General features: G+C 38.4%; 1 pseudogene; it reads left to right on the forward strand.

Annotated features, from left to right (window-relative positions):
* The first annotated feature begins 7,861 nt into the window (after nucleotides 1-7,861).
* LOC131270438 (uncharacterized) lies at nucleotides 7,862-20,237 on the forward strand (annotated as a pseudogene).
* The last annotated feature ends 567 nt before the right edge of the window (nucleotides 20,238-20,804 follow it).

Below are 20,804 nucleotides of genomic sequence, written 5' to 3' on the forward strand. Positions count from 1 at the left end.
ACCAGCAGGAAACATAACAGGGATCGGTAAGGGAAAGCTAGCAGTGTGTGGACAGCAAACTATTACAAACAGAAAACAAATTCTTCTCAGTTTTAAAATACCAACACACTACTTTTATTGCTTCATTACAGACAATGTGAAAGATTTAATTTTACTCATATCGAACTTTTTTAAACGGATTGGATAGAGATAGACAAAGAAAATACAGCAGAACCTCGATGGTTGGATGTGTTAAACCTTACCCAACGCATTTGCCCCACGAAGTGACAATGATTGAACCTAGAACTTGATTTTGTACTGACTTTTATACCGGATTTGAAATAAAACTATCGTGCTTCATAGTCAATCTTGTTTAAGCAGTGTTCCATACAGTTGTGCCCGATCTTCAATGCCTGCAAAAAACATTTTTTCTTTACGTCAGAAGATTGTCGTGATCAACCGAACTTATAACAACGGGGATCCTCCCTTTGGAAGTGTATGGCACGTTTTTCTAACGGAAAAATAAGTTGTGATTTTATGGGGATTCAGAATAGGGCATACGATATTTAAACCGAAATTGAATGGTTAGTCTTGTCTTGATGTCGCGATTATTTTTTTTATTGTGATTCGGGTTGGGAAATTCTGTTAACCCACCATTAGAACGAAGCTGCAAGCCAATCTGAAGGAAATAGGCTTCAGAAACCTTGGTCAATACATGTGATAATGGCTCAATTAGCTATTTTGTCAATAGCGAATTAGTACTTCGGTCAATTACAGCAACAGACCCCTCAAATGAAAGGTCTTTGCAAGACAATTTTCACAATAACCATAACATCTTTTGAAAGGCTTTGGAGCGGTTTGGCTGTTCACCGGTGGTAGCTTTCGTTGCATATCCTGTTTGGATTTATTGATACAAATTTTGACATGTTCCACGTTTTCCTTGTTGGCAATTTGTAGGTACCGGCTGGCTTTGGTTTTCGTCGTTTGACAAATCGTTCGAAGCTGGTTTATAGTAGCGTGCTTTGTTCTTTACTCATATGGTTCACTGCATTTTGTATGACAGGAGATCCGAACATGGACTCATAAACAAGTTGTAAAGGTTTTCTGTGTCAGACTACTTTGTTGAACAAAAAATATCGTCCAATTGTAGCCCTGAATGTATCATTGTAAACCTACAAGGCATGGAAACCAAAGAAGTAGAATGGAATATAAAACGATTGATGGCCATAAATTTGATGATTAAGTACACAAACTTTGTTTGAGTTTGAGGAAAACCTTCTTGTCAACCACTAAAAATTCAGACGAGAATAATGATCACATCAAACGTTTGTTTTGTGTCAGTCAAGTTTGGAGTAGGTTTTATAAACGTGAGAACTGTAGTCCGCTAGCCTCGGTTTTCGTCGCTGTCCAAGTCCCTTTTGGTGACGTAACCCAGGGCCAGCCTTTGTTCAGTATTGTAATTTGCTGTCACTTGTCGAGTTGATTAATCGCACAAAATTTTGATACAATCCCGGATAAACGAACTCAAACGGAAGCCAAGGAAGATGTTTTATGGTATGTTTTTTTTTAAGGATGTTGCTTCCAGCTTTTGTGCGTTCTTCATTTTAGTGGTATACCCCATACAGATCAATAGAACCGCTCTTCGAACACCATGAACCTTTGGCTGCCCTTTGTGAGGCAATTCAAAATGGTGCAAATAACATGAAGATACGACTGTTTTTCCGTTAACACAAGAATCTTCGTCATTAATAAATCCGGTTCGACCATTCATTGCAAAGAATCGCTGAAAATGGATGATTCGACGAACGTTGAAAAAACTGCCGACATTTTCGAAATGGTAAGCATTGATCGTTTTTAATTCGAAAAATACAAACTTTTTAACAATCGTTCCATCTGAAGATCACCGAATTTGTGGAGGGATCGCCGACAACAACTGCGAAAACAGATCCAAACAAAGTTAATAACAAGTACGTTTTCCGCATGAAATAACACCACCGAGCAAAAACCTATGCAAAAAACAAAGAGATAAAAAGATTGCTGCGGGTGTAAAGAAATGCGATGAACGTCAAGTGGAAGCTCATCAAAACGACAAAGATCCAAATGAACTATCCTTTGGCACGGGAACGAAAAATTAAGCCACGAAGAAGAGCCAAACAAAGGACACGTAAAAGAGGTGTCACAATTAGCAAATGGGCAAGCACTATAGCTTCGGCGATGGAGTGTTCGATTCCGACGGAGAAGACAATCTGGAAAAGAGAAAAAACATACAAATCGACGAAAACAGCCGGTTGTCCGCGAAAGCTGATGGTAGCCGACTGTCGGATTCCAATTTTTACCAGGAAACGGAACAGAGTGAACGGAATACAGCGTCCGAATTACACAAGATCATGTCAAGCAGTGATGTCTCTAGCAGTCTATATCCGACGTATGGACGTCCTGACCTGGGTGCCGAAGGATCGAAATCCATGTCCAACTCCCAGGGGGAGCGCTACCGTATTGATTCCGAAAACGATTCGTTCGACATGCCATAGGGTAGCGGTTTTTAAGGCGGAAGTCAAAACAGCAACGCGAACAGCGCAACTGATAGCGACCAAAAGGCGATACATAAGCGACCTTTCCGCGCAACGAAGCCAGAAGGAGCAGGAAATTTGCACCATTGAAAAACAAACACTACCGCAAAGGAGGAAAGAAGATAATAAGTATCAGATTAGAAATATGGCGTTCATCGAAGGTTCATCATTGAGCAAAATAATATCAAAAGAAGCTAATTTTATTTATACAAATACAAGACCTCAGGCTGGAGATAAACATTCTTTGGTTAAAACATTTGCAAAGACAAATACGGGTAATGCAGCAGATAAGCAATCGTTTCAAAATAGGTATGAATTAGCTTTTGTTTCTAACTAGGTAAATCGGCATAGTTTCAAACTTTTTCGAAAACATCTATTTCTCTAGCTTTAACGTTGAGATTTTACAACAACGTTATTGTTAAAGCAGAACTCTTTTGAAAATAAAAATATAGCCCAACGAAGATAGGGATGGGCGCAATTTTGAGCACTTTTGTAATGGAAATCTGCATAATGAGTGCTTCATACTTTTGTTGTTTATTGTTTATTCATGTAACTCATTGCTAGGCTGTACTATGTTAACGTTGCTTTCGCACAGCACGATTAACTGATTTCAAGTTTCAATGCTCTTTAAAACTTCAATAGCAGCAGAGAGAAAAAAATCTAAAGACGTAATGTCGTGTTTAGACTTCAGGTCAAAATGTGAAGATAAACTGGCAAACATAAATGCGCGGATACATTAATTTCGAATATTTTGGCTCTCAACAGATCTATTGAAACGATTGCTCCAAGTTTTCAATTAACATTTAGAATACTTCATTCAACACAACGTTTTCAGTTTTTCTTTCCATTTTGCATGTTTCTATCCTCATAATGGCAAGACGAACGAAGAAAAGCTCATATGACTTACCCATTCGAATTGTTACCAGCACCAATTACACGATCATTTTTTTGCATGAGATCAACAAATTAAGGATGTCCCGTATTTTCACATGTATCATATCAGCGATCATCTTGCATTATGCGCATTTTGGTAGCACATTCTATAAATCTTTTAATGATTCCATGAAGATGCGCTTAATTCTTAAGTTTAGCGTTCAGACTGGACCCCGTAGTAATTCTATGTGTTATGCTGATTCCTGAGGGTTTATTAGAGCTGGTGATTTCATAGAAGGGAGGGACAACTATTAATAATGTCCTCAGCGTGACCAGTCGTCCATGTGGAAAAGATGCGATGTCTCAAAACAAAACGTTATACACCTAAATCACAAAATAGATTCAATTAGTTATGGATATCGTTCGCAACATTTCTTTTCTGCACACCATAACTAGCCAGAGCACGTTAAATAGCAAATGTTTTGACCACTCAATCATTATTATTTAAAAGAACCTTTATCAGTTTGTCTTTGCCTGCTTGTTTTGGCACAGAAAAGGGTATTCTAAAGCATTTGCTTTCAGTCGACTCAATTCGGTCGTGTTTGAAAATGGTACTAGCGTCATAAGTTTACAGGTCGTATTTTTTCATGTTGTAGCGATTATCCATGTCCTACTATTTTTTCACCAAAATTGTGTCACTACAACAAATGTTTCATATTTTTTTGTTGATTTGTTAAGTCCCGTTTCGTGTAAAAGTACTTTTTGAAGCTATGAATAGAAATGCCATCCAAAAATGATACTAAACAAATGCAAAACTCAATCAACTACATTCATTGGTTTTATTTTTTGTTGATAATTTCAACAATCGAAACCTGGCAACAAAAAACGGGTTGCAACCGAGAGTAAATGACAAAGAGTGCTTATTTTTAACGTCCTATTAGAGTTGTTATTGAGGTTGCAAGAAAACCGTCAGACAGAAGTTTGACTCGAACAAGTTTTCAAAAGAAAAGGACATATTTCCTTTTTCCTCGACCGCTCAGTAACAATTCTTCTTGAGAAACCATTTCTATTTTATTTACGTATTTTGCATTCCTTTTGCACCAACTTTGCGGGCAGTTTATGATGGCAAATCGGCCCGTTCTATCTTTTCCATAGATATCTTTTTTTTGAAGAACGTGTATTTTTTATTTTAGAATTTCAATTCGAACGTTCAGGTATGAAGAATTTTGGCGTTGAAGACAGTTGAATTGGTGGTTAGTCTCTCACATGGTAGCAGCCGAATAGGATGCAAGTACAGATTGGGTAAAATTGTGATCGAACGGGAAAATTAATGTGTAGTGTTTCAAAACCTGTTCTGCATTTTTTAATTCAAAACTAAAGTGTGTCCCATAAAGTATAAGCACGATTTCTAAATTACGTTTCTGGAAAACGGATGACCCCAAACAGTTGATTCTTCGGCTGTTTGATTGTTTACATTCAAACCTACTAGGTAGTGATGCTTTTCCGCATCAGAAAACGAGCGCGAATCACAAAATCCTCGCAAAAGTTTGTTTTCGACCGGAAAGCGATTTCCCCTACTTTTACCTGCACCCCTCGACTGGTCGTGCCTACTACAAACATCCACGCGACAACTTTCATTCTGGTAGATCCTAGAAAGTGATGATTTTTCTACTAACCCGTTTGTGTTGCCACTTGTGGGTTTTGCTATTCTACATCAAATACTCTGCAGTAGGCTATCATTCTTGATGTTCTACATACACTGCCCCGATTGCTAGGTGAGCTGTAAAACGCTGTATGGGGTTTCTTTCTAAGTTCTACTATTCAAGGTCTATCGGATACATGACTATCGGTCAGGTGTATTTTTCCCATAAACTGACTATCAATCGTCCTTTATCAACGTCCCTAAACAAAACCACACACCTTTTATTCCTTCGTTTGCGGGTTCAAACATTTGTCCCGTGAATGGAATGAAATGGCATGGTTTGTGTAAAAAATACTTCCATCGGAACAGTACTAACGCTTATTTTGTAATGACCAGCGTAAAAAAAAACGCGATATTTAATCGGGCTATCTTCACAGTCAAATAAAAAAGAGCCGCTTCCGTTCGTAGGCTTATGTTTATGCTTTTGTTAGGCGTTATTGTTTAGATAATTATAACAGCTTATTAAAATGTGGCTACAAGTCATGATTGTGTACGTTTTGCTACTAAGTTTGTTTACAATTAAACGCCGCGTTTTCTAGCGGACAATGTGCTTTGACATAATGATACTGCTGAGAAACAGTTGGATTGTTTATTTTATTGAACCTTTTTTAAAAAATTGATTGATTGGTTTTAAGTATGCATTTCTGTTAAAAGTTGTATCGCACCGTGCCTTTTAAGCTTATGGTTTGAGTTTTGGGAAAAACAGTTGTTCTTGTTGAGCTTGCTGTTTGCTGGTTTGAAAATTCCAAAACAAATTCTTCCTAAAATGTGGGCAGCCTATCGACAGCATACATCAGTCCGTGAGTAGAAAAGCTGCCAGGAACTTGCACTTGCTCATTATTCTCAGAGGATAACTTTCTCATAGACAGAAAAAAGACGCCTTTGAACAGAATATAACATGTAATCATAACATTCTCGCCGCAACTAGCGGATCTTTCTTCCCTTTAATAACACACTCTTCCAGCTCGGGAGATAACGAAGAGATGATTTTGATGGTCACGCCAATCGACCGCCAACACTTACAAATGCAGCACTACGTCCTTTTGTGAAATGAGACTTTTTTCCTCAAGTGTAAAAGGTTCTATCGAACATCTACCTGGTCGTTCTCATCCGTTGTCATAAAAAGCGGTCGTCTTCTGTGACTTGTAAGATCCGCCGAACAGTTGACTATTGCGTGAGAACGAGCCCCGCCCCCTTGCAGTGAGGCTTTGCTGATTGTCAGGCTTTACGGTTATGCTGAGATTGAAGCTGTTGGCCGCCATCATGTCCGTTAGCCCGGTAGCTTGAAGAAAAAACCAGGTAGAGCAGAAAAGTCACCGTAGGTCACCGATCGGTTGAGGCAGACGGACAAAAAACGCGATTTGAAGCATATTTTCACCATAAGTAAAATCTTAATGGCTTTTCGCTGCCTTGCACACAAACGGAGCGGTATTGCCTTAGATTGTTCTTCAACCAGCAGGAAACATAACAGGGATCGGTAAGGGAAAGCTAGCAGTGTGTGGACAGCAAACTATTACAAACAGAAAACAAATTCTTCTCAGTTTTAAAATACCAACACACTACTTTTATTGCTTCATTACAGACAATGTGAAAGATTTAATTTTACTCATATCGAACTTTTTTAAACGGATTGGATAGAGATAGACAAAGAAAATACAGCAGAACCTCGATGGTTGGATGTGTTAAACCTTACCCAACGCATTTGCCCCACGAAGTGACAATGATTGAACCTAGAACTTGATTTTGTACTGACTTTTATACCGGATTTGAAATAAAACTATCGTGCTACATAGTCAATCTTGTTTAAGCAGTGTTCCATACAGTTGTGCCCGATCTTCAATGCCTGCAAAAAACATTTTTTCTTTACGTCAGAAGATTGTCGTGATCAACCGAATTTATAACAACGGGGATCCTCCCTTTGGAAGTGTATGGCACGTTTTTCTAACGGAAAAATAAGTTGTGATTTTATGGGGATTCAGAATAGGGCATACGATATTTAAACCGAAATTGAATGGTTAGTCTTGTCTTGATGTCGCGATTATTTTTTTATTGTGATTCGGGTTGGGAAATTCTGTTAACCCTCCATTAGAACGAAGCTGCAAGCCAATCTGAAGGAAATAGGCTTCAGAAACCTTGGTCAATACATGTGATAATGGCTCAATTAGCTATTTTGTCAATAGCGAATTAGTACTTCGGTCAATTACAGCAACAGACCCCTCAAATGAAAGGTCTTTGCAAGACAATTTTCACAATAACCATAACATCTTTTGAAAGGCTTTGGAGCGGTAGCTGTTCACCGGTGGTAGCTTTCGTTGCATATCCTGTTTGGATTTATTGATACAAATTTTGACATGTTCCACGTTTTCCTTGTTGGCAATTTGTAGGTACCGGCTGGCTTTGGTTTTCGTCGTTTGACAAATCGTTCGAAGCTGGTTTATAGTAGCGTGCTTTGTTCTTTACTCATATGGTACAATGCATTTTGTATGACAGGAGATCCGAACATGGACTCATAAACAAGTTGTAAAGGTTTTCTGCGTCAGACTACTTTGTTGAACAAAAAATATCGTCCAATTGAAGCCCTGAATGTATCATTGTAAACCTACAAGGCATGGAAACCAAAGAAGTAGAATGGAATATAAAACGATTGATGGCCATAAATTTGATGATTAAGTACACAAACTTTGTTTGAGTTTGAGGAAAACCTTCTTGTCAACCACTAAAAATTCAGACGAGAATAATGATCACATCAAACGTTTGTTTTGTGTCAGTCAAGTTTGGAGTAGGTTTTATAAACGTGAGAACTGTAGTCCGCTAGCCTCGGTTTTCGTCGCTGTCCAAGTCCCTTTTGGTGACGTATACCCCATACAGATCAATAGAACCGCTCTTCGAACACCATGAACCTTTGGCTGCCCTTTGTGAGGCAATTCAAAATGGTGCAAATAACATGAAGATACGACTGTTTTTCCGTTAACACAAGAATCTTCGTCATTAATAAATCCGGTTCGACCATTCATTGCAAAGAATCGCTGAAAATGGATGATTCGACGAACGTTGAAAAAACTGCCGACATTTTCGAAATGGTAAGCATTGATCGTTTTTAATTCGAAAAATACAAACTTTTTAACAATCGTTCCATCTGAAGATCACCGAATTTGTGGAGGGATCGCCGACAACAACTGCGAAAACAGATCCAAACAAAGTTAATAACAAGTACGTTTTCCGCATGAAATAACACCACCGAGCAAAAACCTATGCAAAAAACAAAGAGATAAAAAGATTGCTGCGGGTGTAAAGAAATGCGATGAACGTCAAGTGGAAGCTCATCAAAACGACAAAGATCCAAATGAACTATCCTTTGGCACGGGAACGAAAAATTAAGCCACGAAGAAGAGCCAAACAAAGGACACGTAAAAGAGGTGTCACAATTAGCAAATGGGCAAGCACTATAGCTTCGGCGATGGAGTGTTCGATTCCGACGGAGAAGACAATCTGGAAAAGAGAAAAAACATACAAATCGACGAAAACAGCCGGTTGTCCGCGAAAGCTGATGGTAGCCGACTGTCGGATTCCAATTTTTACCAGGAAACGGAACAGAGTGAACGGAATACAGCGTCCGAATTACACAAGATCATGTCAAGCAGTGATGTCTCTAGCAGTCTATATCCGACGTATGGACGTCCTGACCTGGGTGCCGAAGGATCGAAATCCATGTCCAACTCCCAGGGGGAGCGCTACCGTATTGATTCCGAAAACGATTCGTTCGACATGCCATAGGGTAGCGGTTTTTAAGGCGGAAGTCAAAACAGCAACGCGAACAGCGCAACTGATAGCGACCAAAAGGCGATACATAAGCGACCTTTCCGCGCAACGAAGCCAGAAGGAGCAGGAAATTTGCACCATTGAAAAACAAACACTACCGCAAAGGAGGAAAGAAGATAATAAGTATCAGATTAGAAATATGGCGTTCATCGAAGGTTCATCATTGAGCAAAATAATATCAAAAGAAGCTAATTTTATTTATACAAATACAAGACCTCAGGCTGGAGATAAACATTCTTTGGTTAAAACATTTGCAAAGACAAATACGGGTAATGCAGCAGATAAGCAATCGTTTCAAAATAGGTATGAATTAGCTTTTGTTTCTAACTAGGTAAATCGGCATAGTTTCAAACTTTTTCGAAAACATCTATTTCTCTAGCTTTAACGTTGAGATTTTACAACAACGTTATTGTTAAAGCAGAACTCTTTTGAAAATAAAAATATAGCCCAACGAAGATAGGGATGGGCGCAATTTTGAGCACTTTTGTAATGGAAATCTGCATAATGAGTGCTTCATACTTTTGTTGTTTATTGTTTATTCATGTAACTCATTGCTAGGCTGTACTATGTTAACGTTGCTTTCGCACAGCACGATTAACTGATTTCAAGTTTCAATGCTCTTTAAAACTTCAATAGCAGCAGAGAGAAAAAAATCTAAAGACGTAATGTCGTGTTTAGACTTCAGGTCAAAATGTGAAGATAAACTGGCAAACATAAATGCGCGGATACATTAATTTCGAATATTTTGGCTCTCAACAGATCTATTGAAACGATTGCTCCAAGTTTTCAATTAACATTTAGAATACTTCATTCAACACAACGTTTTCAGTTTTTCTTTCCATTTTGCATGTTTCTATCCTCATAATGGCAAGACGAACGAAGAAAAGCTCATATGACTTACCCATTCGAATTGTTACCAGCACCAATTACACGATCATTTTTTTGCATGAGATCAACAAATTAAGGATGTCCCGTATTTTCACATGTATCATATCAGCGATCATCTTGCATTATGCGCATTTTGATAGCACATTCTATAAATCTTTTAATGATTCCATGAAGATGCGCTTAATTCTTAAGTTTAGCGTTCAGACTGGACCCCGTAGTAATTCTATGTGTTATGCTGATTCCTGAGGGTTTATTAGAGCTGGTGATTTCATAGAAGGGAGGGACAACTATTAATAATGTCCTCAGCGTGACCAGTCGTCCATGTGGAAAAGATGCGATGTCTCAAAACAAAACGTTATACACCTAAATCACAAAATAGATTCAATTAGTTATGGATATCGTTCGCAACATTTCTTTTCTGCACACCATAACTAGCCAGAGCACGTTAAATAGCAAATGTTTTGACCACTCAATCATTATTATTTAAAAGAACCTTTATCAGTTTGTCTTTGCTTGCTTGTTTTGGCACAGAAAAGGGTATTCTAAAGCATTTGCTTTCAGTCGACTCAATTCGGTCGTGTTTGAAAATGGTACTAGCGTCATAAGTTTACAGGTCGTATTTTTTCATGTTGTAGCGATTATCCATGTCCTACTATTTTTTCACCAAAATTGTGTCACTACAACAAATGTTTCATATTTTTTTGTTGATTTGTTAAGTCCCGTTTCGTGTAAAAGTTCTTTTTGAAGCTATGAATAGAAATGCCATCCAAAAATGATACTAAACAAATGCAAAACTCAATCAACTACATTCATTGGTTTTATTTTTTGTTGATAATTTCAACAATCGAAACCTGGCAACAAAAAACGGGTTGCAACCGAGAGTAAATGACAAAGAGTGCTTATTTTTAACGTCCTATTAGAGTTGTTATTGAGGTTGCAAGAAAACCGTCAGACAGGAGTTTGACTCGAACAAGTTTTCAAAAGAAAAGGACATATTTCCTTTTTCCTCGACCGCTCAGTAACAATTCTTCTTGAGAAACCATTTCTATTTTATTTACGTATTTTGCATTCCTTTTGCACCAACTTTGCGGGCAGTTTATGATGGCAAATCGGCCCGTTCTATCTTTTCCATAGATATCTTTTTTTTGAAGAACGTGTATTTTTTATTTTAGAATTTCAATTCGAACGTTCAGGTATGAAGAATTTTGGCGTTGAAGACAGTTGAATTGGTGGTTAGTCTCTCACATGGTAGCAGCCGAATAGGATGCAAGTACAGATTGGGTAAAATTGTGATCGAACGGGAAAATTAATGTGTAGTGTTTCAAAACCTGTTCTGCATTTTTTAATTCAAAACTAAAGTGTGTCCCATAAAGTATAAGCACGATTTCTAAATTACGTTTCTGGAAAACGGATGACCCCAAACAGTTGATTCTTCGGCTGTTTGATTGTTTACATTCAAACCTACTAGGTAGTGATGCTTTTCCGCATCAGAAAACGAGCGCGAATCACAAAATCCTCGCAAAAGTTTGTTTTCGACCGGAAAGCGATTTCCCCTACTTTTACCTGCACCCCTCGACTGGTCGTGCCTACTACAAACATCCACGCGACAACTTTCATTCTGGTAGATCCTAGAAAGTGATGATTTTTCTACTAACCCGTTTGTGTTGCCACTTGTGGGTTTTGCTATTCTACATCAAATACTCTGCAGTAGGCTATCATTCTTGATGTTCTACATACACTGCCCCGATTGCTAGGTGAGCTGTAAAACGCTGTATGGGGTTTCTTTCTAAGTTCTACTATTCAAGGTCTATCGGATACATGACTATCGGTCAGGTGTATTTTTCCCATAAACTGACTATCAATCGTCCTTTATCAACGTCCCTAAACAAAACCACACACCTTTTATTCCTTCGTTTGCGGGTTCAAACATTTGTCCCGTGAATGGAATGAAATGGCATGGTTTGTGTAAAAAATACTTCCATCGGAACAGTACTAACGCTTATTTTGTAATGACCAGCGTAAAAAAAACGCGATATTTAATCGGGCTATCTTCACAGTCAAATAAAAAAGAGCCGCTTCCGTTCGTAGGCTTATGTTTATGCTTTTGTTAGGCGTTATTGTTTAGATAATTATAACAGCTTATTAAAATGTGGCTACAAGTCATGATTGTGTACGTTTTGCTACTAAGTTTGTTTACAATTAAACGCCGCGTTTTCTAGCGGACAATGTGCTTTGACATAATGATACTGCTGAGAAACAGTTGGATTGTTTATTTTATTGAACCTTTTTTAAAAAATTGATTGATTGGTTTTAAGTATGCATTTCTGTTAAAAGTTGTATCGCACCGTGCCTTTTAAGCTTATGGTTTGAGTTTTGGGAAAAACAGTTGTTCTTGTTGAGCTTGCTGTTTGCTGGTTTGAAAATTCCAAAACAAATTCTTCCTAAAATGTGGGCAGCCTATCGACAGCATACATCAGTCCGTGAGTAGAAAAGCTGCCAGGAACTTGCACTTGCTCATTATTCTCAGAGGATAACTTTCTCATAGACAGAAAAAAGACGCCTTTGAACAGAATATAACATGGAATCATAACATTCTCGCCGCAACTAGCGGATCTTTCTTCCCTTTAATAACACACTCTTCCAGCTCGGGAGATAACGAAGAGATGATTTTGATGGTCACGCCAATCGACCGCCAACACTTACAAATGCAGCACTACGTCCTTTTGTGAAATGAGACTTTTTTCCTCAAGTGTAAAAGGTTCTATCGAACATCTACCTGGTCGTTCTCATCCGTTGTCATAAAAAGCGGTCGTCTTCTGTGACTTGTAAGATCCGCCGAACAGTTGACTATTGCGTGAGAACGAGCCCCGCCCCCTTGCAGTGAGGCTTTGCTGATTGTCAGGCTTTACGGTTATGCTGAGATTGAAGCTGTTGGCCGCCATCATGTCCGTTAGCCCGGTAGCTTGAAGAAAAAACCAGGTAGAGCAGAAAAGTCACCGTAGGTCACCGATCGGTTGAGGCAGACGGACAAAAAACGCGATTTGAAGCATATTTTCACCATAAGTAAAATCTTAATGGCTTTTCGCTGCCTTGCACACAAACGGAGCGGTATTGCCTTAGATTGTTCTTCAACCAGCAGGAAACATAACAGGGATCGGTAAGGGAAAGCTAGCAGTGTGTGGACAGCAAACTATTACAAACAGAAAACAAATTCTTCTCAGTTTTAAAATACCAACACACTACTTTTATTGCTTCATTACAGACAATGCGAAAGATTTAATTTTACTCATATCGAACTTTTTTAAACGGATTGGATAGAGATAGACAAAGAAAATACAGCAGAACCTCGATGGTTGGGTGTGTTAAACCTTACCCAACGCATTTGCCCCACGAAGTGACAATGATTGAACCTAGAACTTGATTTTGTACTGACTTTTATACCGGATTTGAAATAAAACTATCGTGCTACATAGTCAATCTTGTTTAAGCAGTGTTCCATACAGTTGTGCCCGATCTTCAATGCCTGCAAAAAACATTTTTTCTTTACGTCAGAAGATTGTCGTGATCAACCGAACTTATAACAACGGGGATCCTCCCTTTGGAAGTGTATGGCACGTTTTTCTAACGGAAAAATAAGTTGTGATTTTATGGGGATTCAGAATAGGGCATACGATATTTAAACCGAAATTGAATGGTTAGTCTTGTCTTGATGTCGCGATTATTTTTTTTATTGTGATTCGGGTTGGGAAATTCTGTTAACCCACCATTAGAACGAAGCTGCAAGCCAATCTGAAGGAAATAGGCTTCAGAAACCTTGGTCAATACATGTGATAATGGCTCAATTAGCTATTTTGTCAATAGCGAATTAGTACTTCGGTCAATTACAGCAACAGACCCCTCAAATGAAAGGTCTTTGCAAGACAATTTTCACAATAACCATAACATCTTTTGAAAGGCTTTGGAGCGGTTTGGCTGTTCACCGGTGGTAGCTTTCGTTGCATATCCTGTTTGGATTTATTGATACAAATTTTGACATGTTCCACGTTTTCCTTGTTGGCAATTTGTAGGTACCGGCTGGCTTTGGTTTTCGTCGTTTGACAAATCGTTCGAAGCTGGTTTATAGTAGCGTGCTTTGTTCTTTACTCATATGGTTCAATGCATTTTGTATGACAGGAGATCCGAACATGGACTCATAAACAAGTTGTAAAGGTTTTCTGCGTCAGACTACTTTGTTGAACAAAAAATATCGTCCAATTGAAGCCCTGAATGTATCATTGTAAACCTACAAGGCATGGAAACCAAAGAAGTAGAATGGAATATAAAACGATTGATGGCCATAAATTTGATGATTAAGTACACAAACTTTGTTTGAGTTTGAGGAAAACCTTCTTGTCAACCACTAAAAATTCAGACGAGAATAATGATCACATCAAACGTTTGTTTTGTGTCAGTCAAGTTTGGAGTAGGTTTTATAAACGTGAGAACTGTAGTCCGCTAGCCTCGGTTTTCGTCGCTGTCCAAGTCCCTTTTGGTAACGTAACCCAGGGCCAGCCTTTGTTCAGTATTGTAATTTGCTGTCACTTGTCGAGTTGATTAATCGCACAAAATTTTGATACAATCCCGGATAAACGAACTCAAACGGAAGCCAAGGAAGATGTTTTATGGTATGTTTTTTTTTAAGGATGATGCTTCCAGCTTTTGTGCGTTCTTCATTTTAGTGGTATACCCCATACAGATCAATAGAACCGCTCTTCGAACACCATGAACCTTTGGCTGCCCTTTGTGAGGCAATTCAAAATGGTGCAAATAACATGAAGATACGACTGTTTTTCCGTTAACACAAGAATCTTCGTCATTAATAAATCCGGTTCGACCATTCATTGCAAAGAATCGCTGAAAATGGATGATTCGACGAACGTTGAAAAAACTGCCGACATTTTCGAAATGGTAAGCATTGATCGTTTTTAATTCGAAAAATACAAACTTTTTAACAATCGTTCCATCTGAAGATCACCGAATTTGTGGAGGGATCGCCGACAACAACTGCGAAAACAGATCCAAACAAAGTTAATAACAAGTACGTTTTCCGCATGAAATAACACCACCGAGCAAAAACCTATGCAAAAAACAAAGAGATAAAAAGATTGCTGCGGGTGTAAAGAAATGCGATGAACGTCAAGTGGAAGCTCATCAAAACGACAAAGATCCAAATGAACTATCCTTTGGCACGGGAACGAAAAATTAAGCCACGAAGAAGAGCCAAACAAAGGACACGTAAAAGAGGTGTCACAATTAGCAAATGGGCAAGCACTATAGCTTCGGCGATGGAGTGTTCGATTCCGACGGAGAAGACAATCTGGAAAAGAGAAAAAACATACAAATCGACGAAAACAGCCGGTTGTCCGCGAAAGCTGATGGTAGCCGACTGTCGGATTCCAATTTTTACCAGGAAACGGAACAGAGTGAACGGAATACAGCGTCCGAATTACACAAGATCATGTCAAGCAGTGATGTCTCTAGCAGTCTATAACCGACGTATGGACGTCCTGACCTGGGTGCCGAAGGATCGAAATCCATGTCCAACTCCCAGGGGGAGCGCTACCGTATTGATTCCGAAAACGATTCGTTCGACATGCCATAGGGTAGCGGTTTTTAAGGCGGAAGTCAAAACAGCAACGCGAACAGCGCAACTGATAGCGACCAAAAGGCGATACATAAGCGACCTTTCCGCGCAACGAAGCCAGAAGGAGCAGGAAATTTGCACCATTGAAAAACAAACACTACCGCAAAGGAGGAAAGAAGATAATAAGTATCAGATTAGAAATATGGCGTTCATCGAAGGTTCATCATTGAGCAAAATAATATCAAAAGAAGCTAATTTTATTTATACAAATACAAGACCTCAGGCTGGAGATAAACATTCTTTGGTTAAAACATTTGCAAAGACAAATACGGGTAATGCAGCAGATAAGCAATCGTTTCAAAATAGGTATGAATTAGCTTTTGTTTCTAACTAGGTAAATCGGCATAGTTTCAAACTTTTTCGAAAACATCTATTTCTCTAGCTTTAACGTTGAGATTTTACAACAACGTTATTGTTAAAGCAGAACTCTTTTGAAAATAAAAATATAGCCCAACGAAGATAGGGATGGGCGCAATTTTGAGCACTTTTGTAATGGAAATCTGCATAATGAGTGCTTCATACTTTTGTTGTTTATTGTTTATTCATGTAACTCATTGCTAGGCTGTACTATGTTAACGTTGCTTTCGCACAGCACGATTAACTGATTTCAAGTTTCAATGCTCTTTAAAACTTCAATAGCAGCAGAGAGAAAAAAATCTAAAGACGTAACGTCGTGTTTAGACTTCAGGTCAAAATGTGAAGATAAACTGGCAAACATAAATGCGCGGATACATTAATTTCGAATATTTTGGCTCTCAACAGATCTATTGAAACGATTGCTCCAAGTTTTCAATTAACATTTAGAATACTTCATTCAACACAACGTTTTCAGTTTTTCTTTCCATTTTGCATGTTTCTATCCTCATAATGGCAAGACGAACGAAGAAAAGCTCATATGACTTACCCATTCGAATTGTTACCAGCACCAATTACACGATCATTTTTTTGCATGAGATCAACAAATTAAGGATGTCCCGTATTTTCACATGTATCATATCAGCGATCATCTTGCATTATGCGCATTTTGATAGCACATTCTATAAATCTTTTAATGATTCCATGAAGATGCGCTTAATTCTTAAGTTTAGCGTTCAGACTGGACCCCGTAGTAATTCTATGTGTTATGCTGATTCCTGAGGGTTTATTAGAGCTGGTGATTTCATAGAAGGGAGGGACAACTATTAATAATGTCCTCAGCGTGACCAGTCGTCCATGTGGAAAAGATGCGATGTCTCAAAACAAAACGTTATACACCTAAATCACAAAATAGATTCAATTAGTTATGGATATCGTTCGCAACATTTCTTTTCTGCACACCATAACTAGCCAGAGCACGTTAAATAGCAAATGTTTTGACCACTCAATCATTATTATTTAAAAGAACCTTTATCAGTTTGTCTTTGCTTGCTTGTTTTGGCACAGAAAAGGGTATTCTAAAGCATTTGCTTTCAGTCGACTCAATTCGGTCGTGTTTGAAAATGGTACTAGCGTCATAAGTTTACAGGTCGTATTTTTTCATGTTGTAGCGATTATCCATGTCCTACTATTTTTTCACCAAAATTGTGTCACTACAACAAATGTTTCATATTTTTTTGTTGATTTGTTAAGTCCCGTTTCGTGTAAAAGTACTTTTTGAAGCTATGAATAGAAATGCCATCCAAAAATGATACTAAACAAATGCAAAACTCAATCAACTACATTCATTGGTTTTATTTTTTGTTGATAATTTCAACAATCGAAACCTGGCAACAAAAAACGGGTTGCAACCGAGAGTAAATGACAAAGAGTGCTTATTTTTAACGTCCTATTAGAGTTGTTATTGAGGTTGCAAGAAAACCGTCAGACAGAAGTTTGACTCGAACAAGTTTTCAAAAGAAAAGGACATATTTCCTTTTTCCTCGACCGCTCAGTAACAATTCTTCTTGAGAAACCATTTCTATTTTATTTACGTATTTTGCATTCCTTTTGCACCAACTTTGCGGGCAGTTTATGATGGCAAATCGGCCCGTTCTATCTTTTCCATAGATATCTTTTTTTTGAAGAACGTGTATTTTTTATTTTAGAATTTCAATTCGAACGTTCAGGTATGAAGAATTTTGGCGTTGAAGACAGTTGAATTGGTGGTTAGTCTCTCACATGGTAGCAGCCGAATAGGATGCAAGTACAGATTGGGTAAAATTGTGATCGAACGGGAAAATTAATGTGTAGTGTTTCAAAACCTGTTCTGCATTTTTTAATTCAAAACTAAAGTGTGTCCCATAAAGTATAAGCACGATTTCTAAATTACGTTTCTGGAAAACGGATGACCCCAAACAGTTGATTCTTCGGCTGTTTGATTGTTTACATTCAAACCTACTAGGTAGTGATGCTTTTCCGCATCAGAAAACGAGCGCGAATCACAAAATCCTCGCAAAAGTTTGTTTTCGACCGGAAAGCGATTTCCCCTACTTTTACCTGCACCCCTCGACTGGTCGTGCCTACTACAAACATCCACGCGACAACTTTCATTCTGGTAGATCCTAGAAAGTGATGATTTTTCTACTAACCCGTTTGTGTTGCCACTTGTGGGTTTTGCTATTCTACATCAAATACTCTGCAGTAGGCTATCATTCTTGATGTTCTACATACACTGCCCCGATTGCTAGGTGAGCTGTAAAACGCTGTATGGGGTTTCTTTCTAAGTTCTACTATTCAAGGTCTATCGGATACATGACTATCGGTCAGGTGTATTTTTCCCATAAACTGACTATCAATCGTCCTTTATCAACGTCCCTAAACAAAACCACACACCTTTTATTCCTTCGTTTGCGGGTTCAAACATTTGTCCCGTGAATGGAATGAAATGGCATGGTTTGTGTAAAAAATACTTCCATCGGAACAGTACTAACGCTTATTTTGTAATGACCAGCGTAAAAAAAAACGCGATATTTAATCGGGCTATCTTCACAGTCAAATAAAAAAGAGCCGCTTCCGTTCGTAGGCTTATGTTTATGCTTTTGTTAGGCGTTATTGTTTAGATAATTATAACAGCTTATTAAAATGTGGCTACAAGTCATGATTGTGTACGTTTTGCTACTAAGTTTGTTTACAATTAAACGCCGCGTTTTCTAGCGGACAATGTGCTTTGACATAATGATACTGCTGAGAAACAGTTGGATTGTTTATTTTATTGAACCTTTTTTAAAAAATTGATTGATTGGTTTTAAGTATGCATTTCTGTTAAAAGTTGTATCGCACCGTGCCTTTTAAGCTTATGGTTTGAGTTTTGGGAAAAACAGTTGTTCTTGTTGAGCTTGCTGTTTGCTGGTTTGAAAATTCCAAAACAAATTCTTCCTAAAATGTGGGCAGCCTATCGACAGCATACATCAGTCCGTGAGTAGAAAAGCTGCCAGGAACTTGCACTTGCTCATTATTCTCAGAGGATAACTTTCTCATAGACAGAAAAAAGACGCCTTTGAACAGAATATAACATGTAATCATAACATTCTCGCCGCAACTAGCGGATCTTTCTTCCCTTTAATAACACACTCTTCCAGCTCGGGAGATAACGAAGAGATGATTTTGATGGTCACGCCAATCGACCGCCAACACTTACAAATGCAGCACTACGTCCTTTTGTGAAATGAGACTTTTTTCCTCAAGTGTAAAAGGTTCTATCGAACATCTACCTGGTCGTTCTCATCCGTTGTCATAAAAAGCGGTCGTCTTCTGTGACTTGTAAGATCCGCCGAACAGTTGACTATTGCGTGAGAACGAGCCCCGCCCCCTTGCAGTGAGGCTTTGCTGATTGTCAGGCTTTACGGTTATGCTGAGATTGAAGCTGTTGGCCGCCATCATGTCCGTTAGCCCGGTAGCTTGAAGAAAAAACCAGGTAGAGCAGAAAAGTCACCGTAGGTCACCGATCGGTTGAGGCAGACGGACAAAAAACGCGATTTGAAGCATATTTTCACCATAAGTAAAATCTTAATGGCTTTTCGCTGCCTTGCACACAAACGGAGCGGTATTGCCTTAGATTGTTCTTCAACCAGCAGGAAACATAACAGGGATCGGTAAGGGAAAGCTAGCAGTGTGTGGACAGCAAACTATTACAAACAGAAAACAAATTCTTCTCAGTTTTAAAATACCAACACACTACTTTTATTGCTTCATTACAGACAATGTGAAAGATTTAATTTTACTCATATCGAACTTTTTTAAACGGATTGGATAGAGATAGACAAAGAAAATACAGCAGAACCTCGATGGTTGGATGTGTTAAACCTTACCCAACGCATTTGCCCCACGAAGTGACAATGATTGAACCTAGAACTTGATTTTGTACTGACTTTTATACCGGATTTGAAATAAAACTATCGTGCTACATAGTCAATCTTGTTTAAGCAGTGTTCCATACAGTTGTGCCCGATCTTCAATGCCTGCAAAAAACATTTTTTCTTTACGTCAGAAGATTGTCGTGATCAACCGAACTTATAACAACGGGGATCCTCCCTTTGGAAGTGTATGGCACGTTTTTCTAACGGAAAAATAAGTTGTGATTTTATGGGGATTCAGAATAGGGCATACGATATTTAAACCGAAATTGAATGGTTAGTCTTGTCTTGATGTCGCGATTATTTTTTTTATTGTGATTCGGGTTGGGAAATTCTGTTAACCCACCATTAGAACGAAGCTGCAAGCCAATCTGAAGGAAATAGGCTTCAGAAACCTTGGTCAATACATGTGATAATGGCTCAATTAGCTATTTTGTCAATAGCGAATTAGTACTTCGGTCAATTACAGCAACAGACCCCTCAAATGAAAGGTCTTTGCAAGACAATTTTCACAATAACCATAACATCTTTTGAAAGGCTTTGGAGCGGTAGCTGTTCACCGGTGGTAGCTTTCGTTGCATATCCTGTTTGGATTTATTGATACAAATTTTGACATGTTCCACGTTTTCCTTGTTGGCAATTTGTAGGTACCGGCTGGCTTTGGTTTTCGTCGTTTGACAAATCGTTCGAAGCTGGTTTATAGTAGCGTGCTTTGTTCTTTATTCATATGGTTCAATGCATTTTGTATGACAGGAGATCCGAACATGGACTCATAAACAAGTTGTAAAGGTTTTCTGCGTCAGACTACTTTGTTGAACAAAAAATATCGTCCAATTGAAGCCCTGAATGTATCATTGTAAACCTACAAGGCATGGAAACCAAAGAAGTAGAATGGAATATAAAACGATTGATGGCCATAAATTTGATGATTAAGTACACAAACTTTGTTTGAGTTTGAGGAAAACCTTCTTGTCAACCAC

The sequence above is a fragment of the Anopheles coustani genome (genome assembly GCF_943734705.1).
Source record: "Anopheles coustani chromosome X unlocalized genomic scaffold, idAnoCousDA_361_x.2 X_unloc_3, whole genome shotgun sequence".
NCBI classification, from domain to species: Eukaryota; Metazoa; Arthropoda; class Insecta; order Diptera; family Culicidae; genus Anopheles; species Anopheles coustani.